General features: G+C 40.0%; 1 protein-coding gene across 1 annotated transcript in view; it reads right to left on the reverse strand.

Moving 5' to 3' along the window:
• Positions 1 to 6,856, reverse strand: part of ITPRID1 (ITPR interacting domain containing 1) — a 53,082-nt gene extending 46,226 nt beyond the window's left edge. Inside the window, exons 1-2 of the mRNA XM_010713060.2 lie at positions 6,772 to 6,856; positions 2,433 to 2,517 (exon numbers count right to left, since the gene is read on the reverse strand). The gene's annotated coding sequence lies outside the window, so the exon portion shown is untranslated. The remainder of the gene's footprint in view (positions 1 to 2,432; positions 2,518 to 6,771) is intronic.
• Between the last annotated feature and the right edge of the window lie 3,234 nt (positions 6,857 to 10,090).

Below are 10,090 nucleotides of genomic sequence, written 5' to 3' on the forward strand. Positions count from 1 at the left end.
TTATCACCATTAATTTCCTGTGCATAGACAGAAGAAGACATCCTTTTGATTTCAAATTAATTAACACATAATGATTAATCTGATAGGGTACATCTTTTCAGACAAGAGTGTCCTCTTGATCACAGTTTGGGTGCCAGTACCACTCATCATCTGTGTGTTTTAATTTCTAACTGCTCTCCAGAAGCAAATTTAGCTCTGCAAATCTGTCGATGGAATGAATGACTGGCTGGTTTCCATGTCCTGTGTGTTTTGTTCATTTGATAACACACTGAGAACATCTTGGAAATCTTTTTTTTTTCCCCACTTTTTCCCCTCCTCTACAAGGAGATTTCAAGGTAGAAATTGAGGAATCTGCATCAGCGAGCAATTTATATCAGCTCTTAACTACAGAACATATGAAATAAAAAGCTTCTAAAAATTGAAAAACACATAAACAGTTTATGGCAGGTTCCCAGACAGATTTGTCTCACTTCGGTTGCCAGAATTTAACAGAACCATTCTCCTTGCCACCAGCTACAGTAAAGTGTGTTTGTTTCACTGAAACAGGATCTTGAACTTCATCAGCTTCACACTATATTCCTCACGCTGTATGATATGTACTGGATAGTGCTATTAATATTTCTTTTTCCTTTCCACTTGCTGAGTGACTATTCACACTTTTTTAATATTTATCCACTTTCTTTAAATGGTTATGAATGCAAACAGATCCATATGCAGGTGCATCAATTCCTGAGTAGAGAGCCAATGGTTAACTTTAATATTGACAAATATGCAACTAAACATGTAGTTATAGGGACATGAATTGAGAGGAAGCAGAAAATCTCAAATACTTTAGTTAAGAATGTCTTTAAGTGTCCAAGACATCCCATTTCTGTTCAGAAAATTATTCGAGCATACTTACAGGCTGTTTGAGCTTGACAGCTTAACAGTAAGTAAGCTTTTGCCACACAAACAGAAAAATAAAGGATTTTTTCACATCTAGGATGTGAAGCGTCTGTATTATTGATTACATGAATTAATATTTAGTTTCCTTTCAAGGCAAGGCAAGGCAAGACAAGGCTGGGCAAGGCAAGACAAGGCAAGGCAGGGCAAGGCAAGACAAGGCAAGGCAGGGCAAGGCAAGGCAAACAACAGAGATCATTTTTACTACTGTCTCAATCTTTTATACGATATAGATGTGTTTGGCAATCTGGCTCAGCTATACTTTCTATGGCAGCTCTACCAAGGAGAAAAATAAAGCTTATGTTATCTATCTACCCATCTTTGCTTCAGTAAACAAGAAGAGAGATGAGGTTGTTGCAGTGCTCTCAGGCAGGAACAGGATAACTTCTGATCTGCAGTATTGCTACTTTCAGTTGCCATTTTTGGAGACAAATCACTGCTTGAAGACTGAAGACTCTAGTCTTCTGTATGTTTTACTCAGAAATAAATGAAGATGACAAAAGTATTTTCAGTGTCAAACTTGAGCTCTGACCTTGGGCAGCTAAATGAAGTTGAGGTCCCCTTTTCTCTGCCTATTAACCCTGTTAACTGCAGCAAAATCCTAGTTGGTGCAGGAAGACAGTCATTTGTTTTATCTCTTCAACATGCCTGTCATTTGCATTGAAAGCAAGGAAGGACACTCTGGTATTCAAAGTAACCCCTGGAACACCCATGTGAGAACTCACAAGTAAAATACCCTTAAATGAATTGACTCCAGAGAATTAATCTTTTTTGAAAATGCACAAGCTAGGGAAAGCTGTAATAACACTTCAAGCCCCCTCATATGTTGGCAAATACAAATTTGGGTACATTTCTGTCTCTGCGAAGCTTTTGGTAAAATTCCTGCTCAGAGGCCACAACTTAAACTTGCTCTGCTCCTTTCAAAGTAGAAGTCCTGGTGCTGGTTTGAGACAATCAGTGTTGTTCATCGTGAATACCTGCACTGGATGTCGATTTTATCATCATGTTGCATTTTAATCACAATGTAAGCTCACTCTTGATTGAGAGGAAAAACAACAGATAATGCTAAATAACAAAAGCCAGAACTATTTCTGCTTAAAACAATGTAGGATGAAGAGGGAGCGAGTTGTATTTTAAGCCTCCCGGCTACATAAGGGAAAGTGCATAAAATCAGTGCACAGGTTGTCACAGGCAAGGCAGCAAAACAACAACAACAGTGAAAGCAGTAACAATAGCAACAATTTTGCAGTATGCTCAGCTTGAATCTGGTCCCTTTGCTAAAAATGTTTCCTGGCTGGTCAAAAGAGACAGTCTGTGAGGCTTTGAAAATATCAAAGCCCTTTACATCAAGCTCTTTTAATTGGAATTTAAACCAGCAAATTAAATATAAATGTATTTCTCCCACATATCTGACAGATTAGAAGAGGGGAAAAAGAGACTTTAAATTTTTTAACGGGTATAACAACAACAAAAAACTGATAAGCTCCAACCTGTATGGCTTGATCCAGCTGTTAGTATTACGGAATAGTTGCAGGCTAGTGCTTCTGTGTCTCTGCTCTGCCACGAACCCAAGGTCTGAAAAACCGAGGACACAAATTGGTGCTCTTGGCTTGGCTTTCCACCTCCGTTATGTACTTATTTATTTATTTTAAGATACTAGGAAGGGCAAAGGGAGGCTGATTGCCAAGAAAGTGGTGTTTAAGTTGACAGTTCGGATAGATGACTGTTTGCTTAGCCTCCGGGCAAAGGGAAAGTAGAAATCAGGACTAGTCTAGTTTTCAGCAATAGGAATTCTAGAAAATGACAGGATGGGAAAGAAAGGGTAGAAGAGCAAGGACAGCGATAACTGAAATAAAGGGGAAAAAAAAGCCAGAAGTTGTTTTGATTGCTTCCATTTCCAAGAAATATATTGCTGTCCCTTTAACTCTCTATGCCTCATTGGCACATGTGCCAGGGGAAGGATTGCACTTTACTAAGGAAGTAATGCAAACTTGTCTTCATTTGGTTACCATGGATATGGTACTATGTGAGACAAAGCCTTCCATTTGCATTGCAAACAACCAGGCACGATGAAGGACACCGAATTTGATATTCTGACCACAGAATGTCTCTGGTTCTTCCACGTGAGTGATCACAAGGAAAACAGCCACAGCTTTGGGCCTGTGCTTGATGCCATGAAAACAAGGGTAGGGGATGCTGCTTTTCAGATCGGGATGAAGCAGAATCACACACACCTACAGAATGAACGGTGTTTCTTGTGCTACCTAGCATGAAATAGCTAACAGATAGGTGTGGCAATCAGCTTTCCAGCTTTTTCCCACGGGAAATGAGAGACGAATCAGTAAGTGATTTTCACAAATACTGGAATGAAATAGAAACTGGTTAGGTCATCCAACTGCTGGGCTTTTATACAACAATTCTGATCTAACTGAGAGTCCTCTCCATTCTGCAGAAGTACTACATGAAGTACCTTAATTTCGTACAAAATCCAGTTACAGGAGCAAGATGAACAGTCCCCTGAACAGACCTAGTGGGAACCAGTGCAGCACAGTTAATAGCAAAAAGGGAAATTGTCTCATTTCCCTAAAACAAATTGCAGATGATTGTTTGTCTATTAGATTGCTAGAATAGAAAGTAATTCTTTTTTATTGCTTTAAGCTCTGGCAGATATATAGTCACACATCATTTTTATTTCAACTGACATGGAATACAAACAGTATGACCCTGTTTTTATGGATAGAAATGGCCAAATTGCCACTGGTCTATGTAAAAGAAAAGACAACTGGATCCCAAATAATAAGCCCACATCCATGAATTGAGGGTTTTCTCTCCAAAGGATCTTAACATGGATTATCTGGAACAGTAGATCAGACGCTTGGCAAAAACACTGTTTCTTCCCTTAGCAGTGGAAAGGACATCCAAGCATATCTCTGGTGAGACATGGGCAGCTATATCATCTCAAGATAATCTTCTTGACTCTCCAGCTCCGGAGAGTGGCCCACAGCCACTGGCAGCATGCAAGCAGCTTTCCTGTGACATGGAAGGTATGGCCAGATCTCTGCCTGTCCTTATGCCATCATTGTGCATGGATGCTGGGGGCTAATTAGGACCACTAATCCTTTAGCTGTTCACCAGTTCCACAAAACAACATTCTGCACCAATACAATTAGCTCCTGCTTTGACTGGGTGTTCTGCTGCCGCACCTCAGCATGCTGCTGAAACTCAGGCACCACAATAGCTCAGCAATGTGCATCCTTGAGAATGCTTTCAGGGGCACACAGAAGCACTGCCAGACCATCTTCACCTACCCTGAGAATTATTTCAGGCATTCCTAGAAGCCCTAATGCTACCTTAGCCACAAGGGCACTATCTGCCCTCTGGGGAATGTGCTGCTGGGGAGGACAGGAAAGCAGGCAAATTCTAGATGCAGAAATAATTCCTCATTCCTACGATGCCTGTGTGAACGCCATTAGATTTGATATACATCTACTTCAGTTTTTAATCAACATTTCAGACCAGACCACAAGGAATTAAAGTCCGAACCCTCCTCCCTCTGCACCAGACGATGAAGTAGGTCAAGGAGGGAGAGGGAAGAGGGAAGACGGTGGGATTTGAAGTAGCAGCAACTACCTGGAGTGGCAGCTCTTTCTGCAACTCACCAATGCTGCCCACTCCTCAGCCTCTCCCTGACCTGGTGCAGAGCTGGGAGAACACATTGCCCTGCCCCATGGGCTGGTCTCAGTACTCTTCCAGAGGCACCCTGCACCAGCAAGAGGGAAGGTGTGGAAAACCATGGGACAACTTGTCACATCAGAATAAAGCAAGTGCAAACCCTGACCATATGTGAGCCTCATTGAAAATTTCATATTTCATCTACTTTTAGTCCCCACTTCTTGCCCTCCAGGCTCCTTTCCTTCCTCTGCAACAAAAAGGATTATGAAACAATTTTCTTGGCCTGGATGCACTGGCTAGCAAAAAATGCTGCAAGGCAGGCTGGATGGCAAATCTCTTGAATGACATAAGCACTCAGAGTGAGTAATCCTGTAAAGCACTGTTTTCTTTAATGTCTGAAAATACGTTTGGGCTCAGCCCTCTGATCAACAGATAATTCTCTGTGTGTACAGTTCACCTAGTTTATTTTATGAAGAAAAAAACCATGTTGTTGTTTTAATTCCACTAATCTTGCATAACCACCACATGGTGGTGGGATGGGAAGAGTGGTGCTCCCTTCCTCCTCACATCAGCATGACTGCAAATTCTATGTAGAAATGGGGAATATATGAATTGTAGATATCCTTCTATTTTCACTGGTTTCAAGGGAGCTGCAGACAAATATCCCAGAAGAGTTAAATGACCCGCTATTTTATTTTCAGCATTGTTAGAGCCAGAAATAACTTGACTCTTACAGACAAGTCTAAATTTGTAGAATTGGAATTTAGAACAGTTTTATTATTTATTTATTTATTTATTCTTCTTGATAAAACTAGGATCTTTAAGCCATAAAGGATATACCACTAGCTAACTGCATTGGCCATTGTAATGTCATTCTTACTAGGCTCTTTTCAAAGAATAACATCAGTATAAACTAATTTTTACATTCACTGGTATTTAAAACAATACAGTTCAAGCAAGATTTGGTTCTCACAAGCTTTTGTATCCCTTCTCCACTCTTACATGTGAGCTCAGATTTACTTATTTGATTAACACCATTCAAAAAGCCTGTACTGATGATATGATGAGCACGCATTTCACTAGTGTCTTAGTAGCATCCTACCACGAAGAAGCAGACACTGATTCTGCTTGGTTGCAGCTACTCATACCCAATTCTGCCATACTTGATATTGAGACAGCTTTGGATAGCACTGGGTTAGTCCACAAGCTGCCTCCCTGACCTCAGTGGGAAGCCAGAACTCTTTGTACACACCAGCAGAAGATAAAAGAAATCCGAAAAGAAAGCCAATCTCCTCACTTGGATGCAAGCAGGACATCTCAGGCTAGAGACATCATGTGTTCACAGTAATTGCTCTGATGAACGTTTAAGCATATTCTCTTTCTCTTCAGGACAAGTTTCAACTGGTTTTACTTTTATATGCAAGTAGACATGCTTTGCTCAAAATTACTCCTAATTTATCTGAGAGCTACTTTGGATCTACATCTGAGCATGCAAAAACAAACAAAAAAACCCACCAGCCTGCGCACTGAGAACTTGATTTGGGTTTTGTCCATAGCAGATGCTGCTAGCCATCATGAACGTTGATATTCCCTATCTGTGACCAGACACAGGACACACTGAGGGCCATGCTTTCCTGCGTTGATAAAAGTATGCCTTTGCATACCATAGACAGGTAGGCATGGGACTGTTAAGTATATGTAAGCTGTTGTAGACCAGATTTGTTCTCCCTTATGCAAACAGGCATGGCATTTAAACAATTGCTAATCCTACCTCAATGTCTGAGAAAACAAACTGTGTAGTCAATAAGTCCATAACTTATTCTGACTTTATACGGACCAGTAAAACTACATGGCTCAATACCTTGGATACCAATATAATTAAGCGTTGTATATTTAATTACTTAACAAAACAAGCTTCAATCTTCGGCTACTGGTAATGGCAGCATCCCACAAAGGTGGGGTAGTCCACTACAAGACAAAATTATGCTTCCCTCTCTATTAGATGCATTTGCACACAGTTGAATAACAGAAAATGAATTTTGTCTTCCAAAAATACTTCCATTGGCATCACCCTTCTGCCAGCAGTGCTTAACTGGTGGAGGCTTTCATTACAAACACCGCTTTAAAAAAGAATAAAGGAAAGTAAACAGGGCTTACCTGTGCCAGTATGGACACTGCACGCTCTAACACCCACTCAGAAGCCAGAAAACAGTTAGGTGAGGCTCTCCAGCAAGCTCTCCCATATCAGGTCAACTGCTCTGACAATCCATTGCAGTCTTCCCTGTTCTTAAAAGAGAGAGGGCAAACATTTGCGTAACCTGAGCTGATATTTTCATAATCCCCACCCACTCACACCAAAAAGAAACCTGTTTTTCAAAATGCGCTTTACTCCGTGCCACATAAGTGTTTTCAAGAATGGACATGCTCAGGAAAATTTGCATCGCTGCTTTTTTTCTTAAAGCTATGCAGGACGTTGACATGGCACAGATTTTAGGGCCACTGAGATGTGCTGGGTGCACTGCTGCCCAGCCGATGCCACAGGCAAACATGGCTGCACGCAGGGTTGCATGCAAACATAAAACCCCAGGGAAATCTTTCGGGGTGGGGTTGACACACCCTGGGAGGAGGTCCCTGAAGCATCTAAAGTGGAGCTGCCATAGTGTGGCCACACTACACCATCTCCCATTAAGGTCCTGGTATCCCTGGAAGCCAGCCTGCTCTAGGGAACTGTCAGTCAATTGCCAGGGGATGGTGGCAGCCACAGGGTTCATCAGAGCAATAAAAATTCCTGGTGCCATCACGACTCTTGGAAATGGCAGAGTGCTCTCGAACATCAATCCCAAGAACAAACAAGACTTTTAAAACAAACAGGCAAGCTAGCAAAAACAAACTCAGCACTTGAAAACTAATGAAAATAACAACACGGCCAAAGCTTACAAAGCTGCTCTCATCAGACTTGAATAAAAGTAAACAAACAGCATGACGAACCACAAATCCAACCTTGAAAAGCCACTTTCAGCAGCACAGTGTGACCAAACATGCAACTGCTACAGGCTATACCATTTCAGCTGGGGCAGATTTAAAAGTGCAAGGCCACTTTGCATGCTGCCAGAACATCAGAGATATGAATATTGAGCATACCACCATATGGGCAGGTCTTATTTCCTCAGCCAATGACTTCCACTAAATACTTGGAACACATAATCTGACTTTGTCTTTAAACTGCATGCCCGGTAAAATAAGGATTCTATTAACTTGGCACGTATATACCAGTGTACTGAGGTACGCATACCACTTCACTCATTAATATTGTATATTCTCTAGAGCTATCTTCAGTCAGTCCTCAACAGGGCTGAAACATCACAGTAAACACATGCTGCAAACTCAGAAGGCAGCACTTGTGAGTCAAAAGGTGCCATCAAACAGCCCTTCAATCAGAAATGTTGACCAGAAAAGTCTTCATAATTTCTCCTTCCACATAGAGTGGAAGTTCAAAGTTCATACTGATTGGGATCTGTGAAATACACAGATCATGACAGTACAGTCAAGTAGGTTAATCAAACAAATACTAAGACTAGAAAAAACAAGACCAAAGGAAAATCTAGTAATCCAACCTGGAGCTCTGCAAGAGCTCTTGGAGAGGAGTTAGTAACCATGCAGGAATCCAAATAAATAGCACCTTGGAGGCTACAGTACAATTAATTCAGTGCAAAAATGGAAGAAATTTTACCCTCACAAAATAATTATACTCTTCTTAGTGAAATCCTAGTCTTTTTAAGAGGAAAATTATTGCCAGTCTGGATTAGTAATTTATCTGCACCTGTTTTACCTTTATTTTCTGAATATTCCGTGCACCACTGTACAAAACAGGCAACAAATTAAAGAGGCTGATAGCAATAAACCAGTTTTTTTTTTCCTCCAGAGCTTTTTAATTAAGTCATACACTGTGCCCTAATGCTTTTGCCACAGAGAAGATGTAGCATTTTATCATTACCATGAGAATAATTTAGTGAATATACAAAAAAAATCCTTCTGTGATGGTTTTTCAAAGGACTCAGAAACTGGTTTTCAAAGACACTCTCCAGTATGTACCCCATTGAGTCAAATGGCATTTTCAGTTTTCTCTGTAAAAACCAAACTTTCCATATATACTAAATCCTTTGATTATTTTTCCTAAATTTCTCATTTTTCCAAAATTCTCATTAAAACTTTTCCATTCCCCACTCCAAAAGCTCCAACTGAAGTTTTACAAACTCTTTCAAACCAATTACATATTTCTATATTAGTAATACCAAAGCAACTAATTTTAATTACTGTCATTTATATTTGAAAAATATGTATTTTAATAAACTCAATTTTTTAGTAAAAATGTCCTTTTGGAGTGGAAAAGACAAAAACATCATTATAAATATGCCCAAATTAGGCATTTTGTATTAGTCCAGAAGAAAGGCTATCTTAAAGGGCTTCATGTCAAGTTGATCAAGATGAACTATTTCTATAAAATGTTCTAGTTTTGGCAGACCAACATTTTTAATGAGGAAAATACTAAAAAAATGTTCTAACCAGCTCTATGTCTAATTCCTTTGCCTTCTTCCTGCTTTATCTCAGACTACTTTGAGGATAGTCATGTCCTGGCAAAAGATACGTCTTTCTGTCAGCAAAAAGTGGTAAAAAAAATTCTGATAGTGAAATCGGGATTTTTGTCAAGCAGCAGAAAACTTCTCTTAGGATTTTCAAACAAATGTTCTGCTTCCCGTGGGAAACAACAGCACATTCACATTCATTTCTCCATATATTCTTTCATTTCTTACAAAGAAAGCCCTGGCTGGGACTTGAAGGGAGGTTGGTTGTGACACTCCTCCAGGACAAATGACACCTACCCTTTGCATTAGCTTCATATGAGCCAGAAGAGAGGATTATTCCAAAGGCTGGTTCTTAATTAGTTATTCATTCATTGCGAAGGGGATTCAATCTCTCGCACTGAAAAGGACATGGGATTGCACCAACAAATCTGAGTTTATGTGTTCGGTAGAATGAGTGGATTTGTGCAAACACACTCATGGCCGAACTTTCCTCTTCATCTCACTACTACTCCTGTGCCCCTCCAACTGATTTCAAAGTTTAGGATCTGAAGCAGCAGAGTTTAGGATCTGAATAAAGTGTGTATTTAGAAATAAGAATGGCATCCCCAGTTTTGCTGATACAGACAGACCTGCACTTGAATTTAAGCACAAACTGAAGTATTATCTTGAAGCTGGACTCCTTCAGCCACAGATTTTCTGTCAACTTTTCTTTAATATCGTGTATAATTTTTCTTCCTCATCTCTTCTAAAGACATCAAATAACTCAGATCCTTCAACAGAGATCTAAAATCTAAAACCACAGTCGTTCTGTACAAATAAAATCTAAGAGTTTTGTTGATGACCTTAGACACTGAAGTGAAACTATTTCTCTCGGAGCTATTCCTAGAACAGAA

This window comes from Meleagris gallopavo, chromosome 6 (assembly GCF_000146605.3).
Source record: "Meleagris gallopavo isolate NT-WF06-2002-E0010 breed Aviagen turkey brand Nicholas breeding stock chromosome 6, Turkey_5.1, whole genome shotgun sequence".
NCBI classification, from domain to species: domain Eukaryota; kingdom Metazoa; phylum Chordata; class Aves; order Galliformes; family Phasianidae; genus Meleagris; species Meleagris gallopavo.